Below are 12,641 nucleotides of genomic sequence, written 5' to 3'. Positions count from 1 at the left end.
ACCGTGAAGGTTGCTCAATGTCGTGCAATTTGGCGAGGTGGAACGTGCGTCTTTACAATATTTGTATTTTATTTTTATGAACAATATAATAAATGTGCCTTGATACCTCTTATTTACAATGTATTACATTCAGTCCATTCCGTGTCCGAGGGCTAGTCTATACCCCCTCTCTGTATACCTAGGCTACAGGCCGCCCATTATTCTACACGTGCATCCATTCAAAGACTCCATACGCGCGCGCGACGTATCCATATTTAAATGTCATATTGATACTAGAGCAGGCTTTGTTATGTCTCATGTGGCCTATTATGTAAACATGGGCCGAGTGTGGACTTCTTGTGTTTCTCAGTTAGGAGAGACGGTAGGCTACACTTCAGTTCCCACGAACTACACAATAAATAATTACTTCGGGCCCGAGCTACACCATCAAGCTCTTGATAATGAGGGAATAGAATGTCTAATTTAAAGCGACAGGATTATAATATTGCAAAATATATTATCATTAAACATATGTCCACCATCGATTAAAATGACAATATCGTAAAATTATAGTGGAGTAGGCCTATGCCATATTGGTCACAGAATACAAGCTCTGCTTTTCTAGTGACAGTACAGAGATAATTTGCAATGCAACTAGGAGACAGGCATTCATAATGGAAATGATTCATTATTCATATTCATGAATAGGTTTACCCACTGCCTGTATGCATAAGCACTGTGTATATCCTATGACAAATAGCTATGAATCTCTGAGCTGAAATGACACTAAATAGACTCCAGGTTTAATAAACCTTTAAAAAACAGAATCCTAACGTCAAGCATCAACACTAATGAAATTATCACTTTTAATGAGCTATAACCCACTGTCGTGTCTTTGGCTATGCCGGATTAAGTGGTATGACATGCTATTCTATAAAATCCTTTCTCCGCAATTAATATTACCTGATTGACCTAATCATGTAAATGTAATTAACTAGAGAGTCGGGGCACCACAAAATAATATTTATAGAGCTGTTATCTTCCGAATAAACTCTTAAAGACCTAGTAATATTTTACATCAATAGCAGTCAATATTAATCGTCACCTTGATTCAGTCTCATCTGAAAGTTGTAAATTCTTGGTTGTCTTCACGAACCCTGGCGAACAAGTTGAATCAGCAATACAAAATTGGGTTTAATTATTTATTTACTAAATACCTAACTAATCACACAGAATTACATATACAAGGAATGAATTATACCTTGATTACAAATTACGTCATGAAGGAAAACGACCCTAGCGGGCGGAACAGATATGACAGCTGGTTACACAAAAGAAAAGGGGCTGGGTTTGAGTGAAAGAGCGGGAAGATTGAGGGACAAAGGGAGAAACTGTGCTATCGTAAATACAGTATCTTATGCATTCTAAATTTACTGCCCATTTGGAAAAGGAAAATGCAATAAATATTTACTCTGAGCTGCGCTTCGGTAGGTTGGTGGTAGATGGATGGCCGTGTTGCCAAACCGAGTCCTTTGTTCTTTGAAGAATGTCTCTGGTTGTCAATTGGATACGTTGTAGTAACGTCGTTGTGTGGTAGACGGGATACTCTGTCTGTTCTTTCCTAGCCCGCGTTTGCAGCTGCTGTTGCTAACTCAACGGCGAGGAGGTATCACGTCTCTAGTGAATAAGAGTTCAAAGTTCATACCATTCGCAACCAAAGCTCATGCTGAGGTTGGCTTAGTTCTGTAGTTGACATGTTAGTCCTTTAAAGCAGAGGCTGCAGACCTCACATACTTGGAACAGCATGTTACATTTCGTCAAGGCTTTATATAGTGGAGCAAGAAGGGTGTGTGGAAAGTTTTATAACCCATGGCTTCACAGGTTGAGAAGAGCCCTAACCTTATGAAAAGCCAAATCTCTCATTTTGAAGCTAAAATTACATTTAATCTCTTCACCAATCATTTTATATTCAAACATTTAAATTGAACAACAATTCCATGTGAATCTGATAACTGATGCGTAGACTTTCCACTGTAGAGTTTATGTCATCCTATCATTGACGAGAATGTCTCAGATGACAACCGAACTGACATCATATTCATTAAGTACCACCGCATATGTTCAATTGGTCGGATTACCAGAATATAGTTAATTTCCCCCCACCTTCTGATGTTCCCAGAATCTATGTCAACCAAGGGTTTTTTCAAATATCACGTCAGTAGGGTAGAGAGAGGAAAAGGGGGGGAAGAGGTATTTATGACTGTCATAAACCTACCCCCAGGCCAACATCATGACACCACATATGACCTTGTTCTGAAGCTGTGATTACCAGCAACATTAAGTTACCAAGGCAACATCCCAGGGTTCCTGTCCACCACATAAGGCCTACTGTACGACTTCCTGAATGACAGTGTAAAACCTCTGTAAAATTCATGACCTTCCCCCATTTATTGTGGTGGATGAGTCTGGCTCAGTTCTATCCCCAATGTGGCCATGGGGCACAGTGTCTCAGGCTCGTGACGCGCGGTCCCGACAGAGTTCGCTCTCATTCCAGTGCTTTTCTACAGACAATGGAATTCTCCGGTTGGAACATTATTGAAGTTTTATGTTAAAAACATCCTAAAGATTGATTCCATATATCGTTTGACATGTTTCTACGACCTGTAACGGAACTTTTCGAGTTTTTGTCTGGACGTAGTGCTCGCGCCTCATGAAGATGGAATACTGGGCTGAACACGCTAACAACAAGTGGCTATTTGGACATAAATAAATAATAAAATACTAATAAATAAAGACTTTATGGAACAAATCAGTCATTTATTGTCGAACTGGGATTCCTGGGAGTGGATTCTGATGAAGATCATCAAAGGTAAGTTCATATTTATAATGTTATTTCTAACTTCTGTTGACTCCAACATGGTGGATATTTCTTTGGCTGGATTGGGCTCTGAGCGCCGTACTCAGATTATGCTTTTTCCATAAAGTTGTTTAAAAATCTGACACAGCGGTTGCATTAAGGAGAAGTCTATCTTTAATTCGGTGAATAATACTTGTATCTTTTATCAATGTTTGTTATGAGTATTTCTGGGATTTGATGTGGCTCTCTGCAAAATCACTGGATGTTTTGGAATCAAAACATTACTGCACGTAACGTGCCAATGTAAACTGAGATTTCTGGATATAAATATGCATATTATCGAACAAAACATACATGTATTGTGTAACATGATGTCCTATGAGTGTCATCTGATGGAGATCATCAAAGGTTAGTGATTAATTTGATCTATATTTCTGCTTTTTGTGACTCCTATCTTTGGCTGGAAAAATGGCTGTGTGTTTTTGTGACTTGGTTATGACCTAACATAATCATATGTTGTGCTTTCGCTGTAAAACCTTTTTGAAATCGGACACGATGGATAGATTAACAAGAAATTTATCTTTCATTTGCTGTATTGGACTTGTTCATTTGAGAAAGTTGCATATTTCTAAAAAATATTTTTGAATTTCGCACGCTGCCTTTTCAGCGGAATGTTGTCGAGGGGTTCCGCTAGCGGAACGCCTGCGCTAGAAAGGTTCATTTATCCCACCCTGCTCCCTGCTGCTAATGATTTGTGTGTTCTCCATGTATACAGTACATTCAGAAAGTATTCAGACCCCTTGACTTTTTCCACATTTTGTTATGTTACAGCCTTATTCTAAAATGTATTAAATAGTTTTTTCCCCCTCATTAATCTAAACACAATACCCCATAATGACAAAGCAAAAACAGGTTTTTATACATTTTCCTCCAGTTGTGACGCTTGGCATTCAGGTCAAAGAGTTGAATCTTGGTTTCATCAGACCAGAGAATCTTGTTTCTCATGGTCCGAGAGTCCTTTAGGTCCCTGTTGGCAAACTCTAAGCGGGCTGTCATGTGCTTTTTACTGAGGAGTGGCTTCCGTCTGGCCACTCTACCACAAAGGCCTGATTGGTGGACCACCACTGTGTTCTTGGGGACCTTCAATGCTACAGACATTTTTTGGTACCCTTCCCCAGATCTGTGCCTCGACACAATCCTATCTTGGAACTCTACGGACAATTCCTTCGACATCATGGCTTGGTTTTTGCTCTGACATGCACTATCTACTATGGGACCTTATATATACACAGGTGTTTGCCTTTCCAAATCATGTTCAATCAATGTAATTTACCACAGGTGGCCTCCAATCAAGTTGTAGAAGTATTGAGCTCACATCTGAGCTCAATTTTGAGTATCATAGCAAAGGGTCTGAATACTTACATAAATAAGGTATTTCTGTTTATTATTTTAAATAAATGTGCAAACATTTTTTTTTAAACTGTTTTCATTTTGTCATTATGGGGTATTGTGTGTAGATTGCTGAGGAAAATAATGTATTTAATCCATTTTAGAATAACAGGTTTTTAGAAATGTGTGCAAATTTATTAAAAATGTAAAACTGAAATATCACATTTACATAAGTATTCAGACCCTTTATTCAGTACAGCAGCGATAACAGCCTTGAGTCTTCTTGGGTATGATGCTACAAGCTTGTCACAACTCTTTTTGGGGAGTTTCTCCCATTCTTCTCTGCAGATCATCTCAAGCTCTTTCAGGTTGGATGGAGAATGTTGCTGCACAGCTATTTTCAGGTCACTCCAGAGATGTTCGATCGGTTTTAACACTGGGCTCTGGCTGGGGCACTCAAAGGCATTCAGAGACTTTTCCCAAAGCCACTCCTGCGTTGTCTTGGCTGTGTGCTTAGGGTCGTTTTCATGTTAGAAGGTAAACCTTTGCCCCAGATCCTGAGCGCTCTGGAGCAGGTTTTCATCAAGGATCTCTCTGTACTTTGCTCCATTTTTCCCTCGATCCTGACTAGTCTCACAGTCCCAGCTGCTGACAAACATACCCACAGCAGGAAGCTGCCACCACCATGCTTAACCGTAAGGATGTGCCAGGTTTCCTCCAGACGTGACGCTTGGCATTCAGGCCAAAGACTTCAATCTTGGTTTCATCAGACCAGAGAAACTTGTTTCTCATGTTCTGAGAGTCCTTTAGGTGCCTTTTGTCAAACTTCAAGCGGGCTGTCATGCACCTTTTACTGAGGAGTGGCTTCCGTCTGGCCACTCTACCACAAAGACCTAATTGGCAGAGTGCTGCAGAGATGGTTGTCCTTCTGGAAGGTTCTCCCATCTCCACAGAGGAATTCTGGAGCTCTGTCAGAGTGACCATCGGGTTCTTGGTCACCTCACTGACCAAGGCCCTTCTCCCCCAATTGCTCAGTTTGGCCGGGCGGCCAGCTTCAGGAAGAGTCTTTGTAGTACTAAACTTCTTCCATTTAAGAATAATGGAGACCACTGTGTTCTTGGGGACCTTCAATTTTGCAGATATTTTTTGGTACCCTTCCCCAGATCTGTGCCTTGACACAATCCTGTCACGGAGCTCTACGACAAATTCCTTCAAACTCGTGTCTTGGTTTTTACTCTGACATGCACTGTCAACTGTGGGACGTTATATAGACAGGTGTGTGTCTTTCCAAATTATGTCCAATCGATTGAATTTATCAAGTTGTAGAAACATCTCAAGGATGATCAATGGAAACAGGATTCACCTGAGCTCAATTTCGAGTCTCATAGCAAAGGGTCTGAATACTTATGTAAATAAGGTATTTCTGTTTTGTATTTTAAATACATTTGCAAAAAATGTCTAAAAAGCTGTTTTTGCTTTGTCATGATGGAGTATTGTGTGTAGATTGATGAGGGGAAAAAATTATTTAATCCTTTTTAGAATAAGGCTATAACGTAACAAAATGTGGAAAAAGTCAAGGGGTCTGAATACTTTCCAAATGCACTGTAAATATGCTATGTAGAACAAACATGCCACTCCAATATGTAGAATAAGGAATCACGGCAACTCTATTCATGGGATTTCTAACTGCAACGTTCAAAAACGTTTTGCAACTGAATGTGGCCCAGGAATGCGATTGACGTGGCAAAGGGTCCAGACTAGACAGTAGTTGAACATTACCTTAGAGTAGCACATTGTGTTTTTCAAGAGTACCTGCTGCAAGACCAAATGAGCAAGACAGTCTGCTCGGCACGAATCCGAATAAGCAAGACCGTCTGCTCGGCACGAATCCGAAAGAGCAAGACCGTCTGCTCTGCACGAATCTACTCGCCGCGCAGGAATCAAAGGAAATTATGTTTTTATTCATTTTTGCCAGCTTACTTCACTGTGTGTCGGTTTATTATGTAGATCTGAAGAAACTGGATGGTCTCGCAGAAGCAAAGCTGGAGGTAGGATATCGTATGCAGTTGTGTTCATCTATTCTATGGTTATTGTAAACAAATGATTCCTCCTCCACCAAACTTTACAGTTGGTACTATGCATAGGGGAGGGTATCATTCTCCTGGCATCCGCCAAACCCAGATTTGTCTGTCCAAATGCCAGATGGTGAAGCGTAATTCATCACTCTAGAAACACGTTTCCACTGCTCAAGAGTCCAATGGCGGCGAGCTTTACACCACTCCAGCCAACCTTGTATAGGTTTGTTGATTGATGTATTGCAAGTGCTGATGGATTTGTAAAATTTATAGCGGTTTGCCCAAAAAAGCAGAGATACACTAATCATACACTCTTCTTCCCTCAGGTCAAAGCCTTTGTGATCCAGGATATTCCTCTTTAGAATCTTTTTCATTTTGGTGCTTGTGATGGCAGACGTGCAGAGATGTGGTAGGTAGGGGCTCTGCCGTGATATGGAAGCCATGCACTGGATAAGGTCTGGATTAACTTGTTGACCATGTTTATATCTGATTTAGCCACCTTAGAATAAATCAATAACAGCCTTTTCACTGATTTATAAACTACACTACATGACCAAAAGTATGTGGACACCTGTTCGTCGAACATCTCATTCCAAAATCATGGGATTTAATGTGGAGTTGGTCCCTCTTTTGCTGCTATAACAGCTTCCACTCTTCTGGGAAGGCTTTCCACTAGATGTAACATTGCTGCGTGGACTTGCCTCCATTCAGCTACAAGAGTATTAATGAGGTCGGGCACTGATGTTGGGGCGATTAGGCCTGGCTCGCAGTCAGCGTTTTAATTCATCCCAAAGGTGTTTGATGGGGTTGAGGTCAGGGCTCTGTGCAGGCCAGTCAAGTTCTTCCACACCGATAAACCATTTCTGTATTGACCTCGTTTTGTAAACTGGGGCATTGTCATGCTGAAACAGGAAAGGGCCTTTCCCAAACTGTTGCCACAAAGTTGGAAGCACAGAATTGTCTAGCATGTCATTGTTTGCTTTAGCGTTAAGATTTCCCTTCACTGGAACTAAGGGGCCTGAACCATGAAAAACAGCCCAACCATTATTCCTCCTCCAACAAACTTTACAGTTGGCACTATGCCTTGGGGCAGGTAGCATTCTCTTGGCATACGCCAAACCCAGATTTGTCTGTCCGACTGCCAGATGATGAAGCGTGATTCGTCACTCCAGAGAACGCATTTTCCACTGCTCCAGAGTCCAATGGCGGCAAGCTTTACACCACTCCAACCAACACTTGTCATTGCGCATGGTGATGTTAGGCTTGTGTGCGGCAGTTCGACCATGAAAACCCATTTCATGAAGTTCCCGAAGAACAGATCTTGTGCTGACACTTCAGGATCCCTGTCCTGTATGGAGTGCAATGTCCAAACCTCACATGAAACAACTTCCTACTACCTGAACAAAAATATAAACGCAACATGCAACAATTTCTAAGATTTTACTGAGTTACAGTTCATATAAGGAAATCAGCCAAATAAAATACATTCATTAGGCCCTAATTTATGGATTTCACATGACTGGGAATGCAAAAATGCATCTGTTGGTCACAGATACCTTAACAAAAGGTAGGAGCATGGATCTGAAAACCAGTCAGTATCTGGTGTGACCATCATTTGCCTCATGCAGTGTGCCATATCTCCTTCGCATAGAGTTGATCAGGCTGTTGATTGTGGCCTGTGGGATGTTGTCCCACACCTCTTCAATGGCTGTGGATAGTTGCTGGATATTGGTGGGAACTGGAACACGTTGTCGTACAAGTTAATATAGAGCATCCCAAACATGCCCAATGGGTGACATGTCTGGTAAGTATGCAGGCCATGGAAGAACTGGGACATTTTCAGCTTCCAGGAATTGTGAACGACATGGAGCCGTGAATTATCATGCTGAAACATGAGGTGATGGCGGCGGATGAATGACAAAACAATGGGCTTCGGGATCTCATCACGGTATCTCTTTGCATTCAAATTGCCATTGATAAAATGCAATTGTGTTCGTGGTCCATAGCTTATGCCTGCCCATACCTTAACCACACTGCCACTATGGGCACTCTGTTCACAAAGTTGACATCAGCAAACCACTCGCCTACACGATGCCATACACACTGTCTGACATCTGCTCTGTACAGTTGAAACCGGGATTCATCCGTGAAAAACACACTTCTCCAGCGTGCCAGTGGCCATTGAAGGGGAGAATTTGCCCACTGAAGTCTGTCACGATACCGAACTGCAGTCAGGTTCAGGTCAAGACACTGGTGTGGACAAAGAGCACGCAGATGAGCTTCCCTGAGACGGTTTCTGACAGTTAGTGCAGCAATTCTTCACTTGTGCAAACCCACACTTTCATCAGCTGTCCGGATGGGTGGTCTCAGATGATCCCGCAGGTGAAGAAGCCAGATGTGGAGGTCCTGGGCTGCCGTGGTTACATGTAGTCTGTGGTTGTGAAGCCGGTTGGACCTACTGCCAAATTCTCTATAACGACATTGGAGGCAGCTTATGGTAGAGAAATAAACATGAAATTCTCTGGCAGCAGCTCTGGTGGACATTCCTGCAGTCAGCATTCCAATTGCATGCTACCTCAAAACTTGAGACATCTGTGGCAACTGCACATTTTACAGTGGCCTTTTATTGTCCCTAACACAACGTGCACCTGTGTAATGAACATGCAGTTTAATCATCTTCTTGATATGCCACACCTGTCACGTGGATGGAATATCTTGGCAAATGAGAAATGCTTACTAGCATGGAGGTAAACCAATTTGTGCACAACTTTTGAGTGAAATAAGCTTGTGTGTGCATGGAACATTCTGGGATCTTATATATATTCAGCTCATGAAACATGGGACCAACACTTGCTACATTAATATTTTTGCTCAGTATAGCTAGTCTGACAAGACAGCAGACAGGGCACTAGGGCGTGAAGGAAGTTGTCCTGGACTGGGGTGTCAGAAGCCTGGTCCACGGGCATTGCATTTCCCTGTTTGCCTTCTTTTTATGTTTGTGACCCCTGACCCATGCCACCCCAGCCATAACCTGGTAATGTAGCACATCCCTGGGGCCAAACCTGAGCTTGTCCTCCTTAACCACTACTATGAAGAGCTGGACGTAAGTGAGCTGCTGAAACACACTAAAGTTTTAATGTGTCTTTATCACATCTCTGGTGTTAATAATTTTCTGTGCTGTTTGTAGGTTCTCACTAGTGAGCTATAATGGTTAATAAAATATTTGTCATAGAGATGCAAGCATGTAAAGGGTGGGCCTACCATTGCACAGAAATTGTATGAAAAACCTATTTGTGCAATGATATATCTTGTGAAAGAATAGGGTATAGAGAGTTCTTGTGAGGATATGAGTCTCACCTGTATGACTGCCCTGTTCAGTGCATCGCCCTGTCTGACATGGCCTGCTCTGAGATCAGCGAGCTGCTGGAGAAGTTGGGCTTCTACAAGAAGGCTCAGCCTGAGGATGAGGTCCCAGTGGAGTTCTGCTTCTCCCCCGCCAAGGACAGCCCCTTCAAAGGCACCCCCAAATCCCAGTCCTCCCCCTCCTCAGCCCCCACAGACAACGCTTCCTCAGAGTCCACGGAGAGGCGGAGAGGCCAAACACTCTGACCTATAACCCTCACAGCAGTAAAGAGGAGTGTGGACCTGGATAGACAGGGCTACTCTCCCCAGGTCTGGTCCAAGACCAGTTTGTTTCTGCATCTCATAACAGAAATGTTTTGGATCAGAATGACAAGCAGGTCCTGGATTAGCACTTGAGGGAACAGTCTCTGTAGCATCAGAAAAGGTTTTGAAGGTCACACTAAAATTGCATGTACATTTTTTCTATTGTTTGTCCATTTATTTCTGGTGATGCGTAAGATTTACCACAAAGTGTCAAGTATGGGGTCTCTCTGCTGATCTCGTGTGTAAAATGACTTCCTGTACACGGTGGAACTGAATGACGCCTGCTGTGTGGGGCTTAGGCACAAGGGGATTCAAGTGAAGGGGATGACAAATAGTTGTAAAAGAAAAATGTGTCACTCAATATTTTTGAAAATGTGTATACCACCCATTTGCCATTTCTAGACTATCCATTCTAAAAACACATTCCCATTGCAAACACATACACGCAATTGTTTTTTTTACAGTAACAAACAAATTAAAGACAAACAATCAACAACAAATATTTAGAACTTAAATTGGTTTTAATTGTTAATTTACATTTAATTGTGGAGTACAAATGTATTTATAAAGCCCTTTTTACATCAGCAGATGTAAAAAGATGTCACAAAGATCTTATACAGAATCCCAGCCTAAAACCCCAAACAGCAAGCAATGCAGATGTAGAAGCACAGTGGCTAGGAAAAACTCCCTTGAAAGGCAGGAACCTCGGAAGAAACCTAGAGAGGAACCAGGCTCTGAGGGGGGGGGGGGCAGTACTCTTCTACAAAAACAAGGAATTATAATGTGTCCAAGCATGTACAGTGCATTCACATTTTGTTACGTTACACCCTTATTCTAAAATGTATGAGATCTACACACAATACCTCACAATGACAAAGGAAAAACAGATTTTTAGAAATTTTTGCAAATGTATTCAGACACTTGACTCAGTACTTTGTTGAAGCACCTTTGGCAGCGATTACAGCCTTGAGTCTTCTTGGGTATGACGCTACAAGCATAGAACACCTGTATTTGGGGAGTTTCTCCCAATCTTCTCTGCAGATCTGCTCAAGCTCTGTCCGGTTGGATGGGGAGAATAGCTGCACAGCTATTTTCAGGTCTCTCCAGAGATGTTTGACTGGGTTCAAGTATGGGCTCTGGCTGGGCCACTCAAGGACATTCAGAGTCTTGTCCCGAAGCCACTCCTGCGTTGTCTTGGCTGTGTGCTTAGGGTTGTTGTCCTGTTGGAAGGTGAACCTTCGCCCTAGTCTGAGGTCCTGAGCGCTCTGGAGCAGGTTTTCATCAAGGATATCTTTGTACTTTGCTCTGTTCATCTTTCCCTCGAGCCTGACATTTCAAGGATGATCAATGGAAACAGGATGCACCTGAGCTCAATTTCCAGTCTCATAGCAAAGGATCTGAATAGTTATGTTTCTTCTTTTTATACATTTGCAAAAATTTCTACCAACCTGTTATTGCTTTGTCATTATGGGGTATTGTGTGTAGATTGCTGAGGATTTGTATTTATTTAATCCATTTTAGAATAAGGCTGCAACATAACAAAATGTGTGAAAAGTCAAGGGGTCTGAATACTTTCTGAACGCACTGTATGTACAGTACAGGATTCACTAGTTTGAGAAAGCTCTCTCTGATTACCAAATTGGCAGGAGCGGGATATTGAAAAAGTGTAACTTTCTCAAGTCTCAATTACAGATGTACAGAGAACAAAGCAGTTAATTACATCAAAACCAGTTCTAAATCTAACTGAAAAGTATTACAATTCTTGATATATAAATCATAATATATAATGGAATATATATATGTTTTTTCTTCACTTAAGTTCAGAAAATATACATTGGAAATAAAGTACATTTAGCCTTTATCAGTAATACTCTCCTGTTCATCAGTCATAGAATCGACTGAGCTGAAAGCCAGCCTTCATTGGGCCAAAGGATGTAGAGAAGAGAAGTTGGCCTCGCCAACAAACCTTTCATATTCAATCAAATAATCACATTACCATAAATGTTGTTCTGGCTATAGGTTTGATTCATAGAAATGAAACACTCATGAAACAAAACTTCAAAGCATATGGTGCTGGCAGTGTGAATGTGACACCATTGTGAATCTGGCAAAAATAACTAAGCACTTCCAGGTCACGGATTTTGTATATTAATAACTAGGGAGAAAATTATGGAAAATGTGCACAATTATCAATATATTTTATACATTATCAAACAAATAATTATTTAAAGTATTTCTATGATATACGTTTCTTTTTTCATGCGTAAATGGTCAACAATGTTTTTTTTTCTGTTCTATCATTTATTGGACTGTACAAAATGTTCTGTACATTGTGTCGCAGTAAAAGGGGTGTCCATTCTACTCAACAACACTTCTAGTTTCCAAATCCACAGAGTTTACACCCCAGTCATCGCTGCTAATTTTGTGGCCCTTAAAGCCCCCATGCAGTCTTTTTAATTGTATTTTTAAATCATCACTCTGTCTAATAAATCACTCTGTGTTTATTTAAAGAAAAATATTTTTTATCATTTATTTTCCTGCACCTATTTTGGCCATTTGAATGCTTAGTCTGATCGTATGGGCGTTGGGAAACTATTTTTCTTTTTTAAAATATTGTTAAACAAAATGTTATTAGGAAAGAAAATGTCCTAATAAAATGTTATGTGTTTCGACCA

The 12,641-nt window shown here is 41.2% G+C and overlaps 1 pseudogene; it reads left to right on the top strand.

Annotated features, from left to right (window-relative positions):
* Window positions 1-5,141: 5,141 nt before the first annotated feature.
* Window positions 5,142-12,065, top strand: LOC115111204 (selenoprotein M-like; annotated as a pseudogene).
* The last annotated feature ends 576 nt before the right edge of the window (window positions 12,066-12,641 follow it).

This window comes from Oncorhynchus nerka, linkage group LG27, assembly GCF_034236695.1.
Source record: "Oncorhynchus nerka isolate Pitt River linkage group LG27, Oner_Uvic_2.0, whole genome shotgun sequence".
Taxonomy (NCBI): Eukaryota; Metazoa; Chordata; class Actinopteri; order Salmoniformes; family Salmonidae; genus Oncorhynchus; species Oncorhynchus nerka.
Note: the sequence above shows the minus strand (reverse complement) of the source record. Positions and strands in the feature narration are given on the sequence as shown.